Genomic DNA, 6,480 nt, shown 5'->3' on the forward strand with positions numbered 1-6,480 from the left:
AGAGATATTTCGATGAGAAGTATGGAAAGTAAATTAAAATGAAATTGGTTCACAAGGCAATCAGTCAAACGAGGAAGGTTGGACCGGGGGAGGGGGAGGAAGAAAAGTAAAACATGAAAACTTACATTCTTTTTAAGTAGTAGAGATATTTCCCTTGCAATGCAAGCCCTTTCATTAACGCCGTAAATCCACAACCCACACGATCACGCGGATCCTTTTCTAAACCCATGTGATCCTTTCCTAAACCCTCGGGATCATGCAAATCCTTTCCTAAAGTCACGCGCTCACGCAGATCCTTTTCTAAACATTTTTTTAAACTGCTTTCAAAACAACTAATGTCAAAGGAAGGAAACGAGCTAAAGGGACTTGATACCATCGCCAACAAAAGAAAATTGAACGAGCAAAACTAGAAGGAAATCCTGTCCAGTGAGCTACGTCATATCATACAAATTTGTGGTCAGCTACATCATGTCATACAAATTGGTTTATTTTCTTGTGGTTAGTGAGACGCCTGCCAACTCCGAAGGGCCTAGGCTCTCCGAGTCCGAAGAAATGCAAGAACTTTTTACATTTTTCCTTCATACGTCATTAGTATGGTTTGTGAGAAAAAAATGTTAGTTTACAAGTAGATCCTTGAAAAAAATGTGTCAATATCTTCAGTCGCCAAATGAGATTTTTGTTACACGCAAGGAATGATGCGCGCTATCTCTTCTCCTTGAATAACTTCAGTATATAGAATTAGAACACCAACAAGACAAGTTTTTACCGTGACATCTTGTTTGTTCTAGAGCAGGCGAAGGGAGTGAAAACAACATCGAGGCAGGCAAGAACCGTCCAAAGACAAAGACTCAGCTATACGACTTTTCGTTCGAAATACGCGTCAGCTGGTTCCAGTGATCATGATGGGAGAATGATGGCCGCTTTGTCACACCCCCCTTAAAAAAAGTAGTACAATATTAAGTATTGAATGACGGCCAGCTGCTAGGTCGCATGGGAGGTTCTCCTATCTAATGTTTCATTCCGTTGCGTAATCAGCAAGCAAAATGTAGGTTCTCTATTCCGTTGATGATCTCACGTTCTCGAAAAATAAAAGACTTTAGTGATCAGAGATGAGAGGAAGAGCATAAGCTGTTTGTTTAATTTTTGTTAGTGTGAAAAAAGTGGATATATGTGATCAAGTGAACGATTTTTTTCAGGGGATCATGTGAACTATTTATATTTATGTACCTTTGGTCAGTAGTCTATATAGTTATTGCAAATAACCTCAAAGGTGATGTGACTTGGTCGCCCTTTTGTAATTTCTTTCACACTTTGTACTATTTCCTTCTCCTATAATAACTGTTTCCTTCTCCTATAATGTTTACATGCAGTTCTCCGGATGGTTTGAAAAGAAAAAGTAGCACTCCTTTTCAACAGAACTCTTCGTCAACCGGTTTTTTCCTTCCATCATGTTCCTCCATCATTTTTTTTTCATCTAGCCGGTTTGTTTGTTTTTACACCATGTCATATTTGACCGCACCTTCTAAATACATCACTAAATCATATTAATTTACTTACCTTTTACAGCACTACATGAACTTCACATTAATTAACTTATCTTTTTCAATAACGTGGAATTACGCCATTCGATTTATACCATATTTCACCGCACCTTCCTGTACACCGCTCAATAATATTAATTTACTTACGATGCATGACCCATGCTACCAAATTATTGAGATAAAAAATATTTCACCGCATGGCAATGCACGGGCACACACGTAGTTGGGTAATAAAATATTTAAACATGCAGTCTAAATTTAGAAATTAAGTAAATTCGCTACAACATATCCCAAAAATTACATCCAGATCCATAGATTGCTAATAACCTCAAAGGTGATTCACAGTGACGGTGAACCTTCCCAGTTTCCATTTCTTGACGGCGGTGGCGACACATCTTCTAGGTCCATGTATGGAGGCGATTAGCGACTAACGTGATTGAGCACATCATTTATTTTGCTCCAGGCAGCACAACCCAAGGCTACTAATTGTCTCTACAAGCTGCATGTCAATGGGTGTTAGCTTCCGTATTGGAGGTTCCCGGCGACACGCTCCAGTGATTATATGTCTCTTGCTCGGTTCAAGGGTTAAGTTTGCTCGACATGGCTTAAGATGGCATCTAGCGGCTCAACATCTACTTGATGCGTGGGTTACGTCCTTGTTTGAGGTAACCTTTGTGACAAGCCTAAATTAACTCAATGTCGGCGGTCTAGATTCTCGGTAACATGAGATGGGTGAAGATGGCGGACATCCCTACTACTGCTCAACAACATGTGTTGCACACACATCTCTAGTATTAAGGGGAGTTGAGGACTATACGTTCGGACATCCAACTCCCCCTCCCCTTGTTCCCCCTCCCATGTCCTGAATTAACTCAATTAACTTAAATCAAATCTTATCAAAATATCAACTAAATTAAAATTTTCCTTGTCTTCGTCTACCCATACTCAAATCAAATCTTACCAAAACTCAACTAAATAAAAAATTTCCTTACCTTTCCCTACCCATACTCAAATAAAATAAAATCTTACCAGAATCTAGATTATGATGGGTGTAAGCTTTATGGTGTATCCCATTTTTCTGACGCATGAGAAATAGCTAATCTCTACTATTAAATAGCAGTTGGTAGTTTCGCCTCACCCCATCCCCTGGTTTTTCCTCGCGACGCTCCTCCCCTCTTTGGTTTCTTGTTGATTTTTTTGGTAATCTCAACCGATGTCGTGCAAATAAAAGTCAACGTAAATAGAGTAACTTGGGATAATCTAAAGTTCATAACAATTTATGTAAAGCAAGGGGCAAAGCTTCTATGACCCCCCCCCCTCAATGCCATCATCGGCCTTCCCTAGCTTCCCTCCTTCGTTGCTTCTAGCTAATCAATTTTCGATGGAGGAAAGCAGGCGACTAGTCTCTCGGACAACTTAAAATCTATGTAGTCGAGAGGGATGATGCACTCGACAAATATCAATAAAAAAACCTAGCCACCGGCATCATCCATCATTCATGCAAGATCAATGTCCATGACCTCCATTGATGCTCCAACACCACCCCCATAAAAGAAGGGACAAGATTAAGAGAAAGAAGAGGAGGCTTCACCACCGTGTGCACCGACCTTTGAGCCGGTGCCATATCCACTGCACCGCATCCAGCATCACCACCAGCACCGCCTTCACAAACACTGCCATGCCTTCTCCCTTCACTGGCTCAATGTCGGCTTGTAACTTGACCCTCTCTTTTATGTTCTCCGTTTACATGGTTGAGTACTCGTACTTATTCTTGGGGATATGGATGAACTCTTTATGATTAGAATTAGTTTCCTTTAGATGATCCAATACCTTATGTCTATGTTCGAGTTAATAGCCTTCGTGAATGTTGAGAGGAGACCTCGCTTGCCACAAAAATCATATTAATGCCGCTGTTTAGGTTAGGATGTTGAGGTAATTCAAGGTAACAGTAAAAGCCTCTCCTCCGTGCCTTTGCAACCAGTCGGAGCTAAAACATACACTCAGAGCTGATATCTCTTGGGACCCCAATGGATGAATTAATGGAGAACCGAAGCATATATATAAGGCTATAAAGAAAGTCCTGCTAGGGAGGTGATACGTCCATTTTGCATCATGTTTTCCTACTGTTATTTATAGTGTTTTATGCAATATAACACTTTGTGGAGTAATTATAATGCCTTTTTTTCTCATAATATGCAAGGTTTACACAAAGAGGGAGATCGCCGGCAGCTGGAATTTTGGACCTAAAAAAGCTATGTCAGAGATACCTATTCTGCACATCTCTAAATGAGCTGAAATTTTATGGAGAATTATTTTGGAATATATTAAAAATATTGGAGAAAATAAATACCAGAGGGGCCCACCCAGGTGCCCACTAGGCACCAGGGCGCGCCCTGGTGGGTAGTGGGCCCCCTGGCCTGCTTCCGGTTCCCATCTTCTGGTACATAAGGTCATTTGCCCTAGAAAAAATAACAAGAGGACTTTCGGGACGGAGCACCGCCATCTCGAGGCAGAACTAGGGCAGGAGCATTTTTGCTCTCCGGTGGAGTGATTCCTGAAGGAAATATGCCCTAGAGGCAATAATAAAGTTATTATTTGTTTCCTTATATCATGATAAATGTTTATTATTCATGCTAGAATTGTATTAACCGGAAACATATTACATGTGTGAATACATAGACAAACAGAGTGTCACTAGTATGCCTCTACTTGACTAGCTCGTTAATCAAAGATGGTTATGTTTCCTAGCCATAGACATGAGTTGTCATTTGATTAACGGGATCACATCATTAGAGAATGATGTGATTGACTTGACCCATTTCGTTAGCTTAGCACTTGATCGTTTAGTATGTTGCTATTGCTTTCTTCATGACTTATACATGTTCCTATAACTATGAGATTATGCAACTCCCGTTTATCGGAGGAACACTTTGTGTGCTACCAAACGTCACAACGTAACTGGGTGATTATAAAGGTGCTCTACAGGTGTCTTCGAAGGTACTTGTTGAGTTGGCGTATTTCGAGATTAGGATTTGTCACTCCGATTGTCGGAGAGGTATATCCGGGCCCTCTCGGTAATGCACATCACTATAAGCCTTGCAAGCAATGTGACTAATGAGTTAGTTGCGGGATGATGCATTAAGGAACGACTAAAGAGACTTGCCGGTAATGAGATTGAACTAGGCATTGAGATACCAACGATCGAATCTCGGGCAAGTAACATACCGATGACAAAGGGAACAACGTATGTTGTTATGCGGTTTGACCGATAAAGATCTTCATAGAATATGTAGGATCCAATATGAGAATCCAGGTTCCGCTATTGTTTATTGACCGGAGACGTGTCTCGGTCATGTCTACATAGTTCTTGAACCCGTAGGGTCCGCACGCTTAAAGTTTGGTGACGATCGTTATTATGAGTTTTTGTGTTTTGATGTACCGAAGGTAGTTCGGAGTCCCGGATATGATCACAAACATGACGAGGAGTCTCGAAATGGTTGAGACGTAAAGATCAATATGTTGGACGACTATATTCGGACACCAGAAGTGTTCCGAGTGGTTTCGGATAACAACCGGAGTACCGGGGGGTTACCGGAACCCCCCGGGGAGTTAATTGGGCCTCATGGGCCTTAGTGAGAGAAGTGGAGGGGCGGCCAGGGCAGCCGCGCACGCCTCCCCCTCTAGTCCGAATTGGACAAGGAGGGGGGGGGGCTTTTTCCTTCTCCTCCTCTCTCCCTCCTTCCCTCTCCTACTCCAACAAGGAAAAGGAGGAGTCCTACTCCCGGTGGGAGTAGGACTCCCCCCTGGCGCGCCCTCCTCCTGGTCGACCGCCTCCCCCTCTCTCCTTTATATACAGGGGCAGGGGTACCCTAGGACACACAAGTTGATCTATTGATCTATTCCAGTCGTGTGTGGTGCCCCCTCCACCATATTCCACCTCGGTTGTATCGTAGCGGTGCTTAGGCGAAGCCCTGTGTCGGTAGCAACATCATCATCGTCATCACATCGTCATGCTGACGGAACTCTCCCGTGAAGCTCTGTTGGATCATAGTTCGCGGGACGTCATCGAACTGAACATGTGCCGAACTCGGAGGTGCCGTACGTTCGGTACTTGGATCGGTCGGATCGTGAAGACGTACGACTACATCAACCATGTTGTGCTAACACTTCCGCTTTCGGTCTACGAGGGTACGTGGACACACTCTCCCCTCTCGTTGCTATGCATCACCATGATCCTGAGTGTGCGTAGGATTTTTTTTGAAATTACTACGTTACCCAACAGTGGCATCAGAGCCAGGTTTTATGCGTAGATGTTATATGCACGAGTAGAACACAAGTGAGTTGTGGACGATACAAGACATACTGCTTACCAACTTGTCACACTTTGGTTCGGCGGTATTGTTGGATGAAGCGGCCCGGACCGACATTACGCATACACTTACGCGAGACTGGTTCTACTGATGTGCTTTGCACATAGGTGGCTTGCGGGTGTTAGTTTCTCCAATTTCAGTTGAACCGAGTGTGGCTACGCCCGGTCCTTGAGAAGGTTAAAACAACACTAACTTGACGAACCGTCGTTGTGGTTTTGATGCATAGGTAAGAACGGTTCTTGCTAAGCCCGTAGCAGCCACGTAAAACTTGCAACAACAAAGTAGAGGATGTCTAACTTGTTTTTGTAGGGCATGTTGTGATATGATATGGTCAAGGCATGATGCTATATTGTATGAGATGATCATGTTTTGTAACCGAGTTATCGGCAACTGGCAGGAGACATATGGTTGTCGCTTTATTGTATGCAATGCAATCGCCCTGTAATTGCTTTACTTTATTACTAAGCGGTAGCGATAGTCGTAGAAGCAATAGTTGGCGAGACGACAACGATGCTACGATGGAGATCAAGGTGTCGCGCCGGTGACAATGGTGATCATGACAGTGCTTC

Source organism: Triticum aestivum, chromosome 7A, assembly GCF_018294505.1.
Source record: "Triticum aestivum cultivar Chinese Spring chromosome 7A, IWGSC CS RefSeq v2.1, whole genome shotgun sequence".
Lineage (NCBI taxonomy): Eukaryota > Viridiplantae > Streptophyta > Magnoliopsida > Poales > Poaceae > Triticum > Triticum aestivum.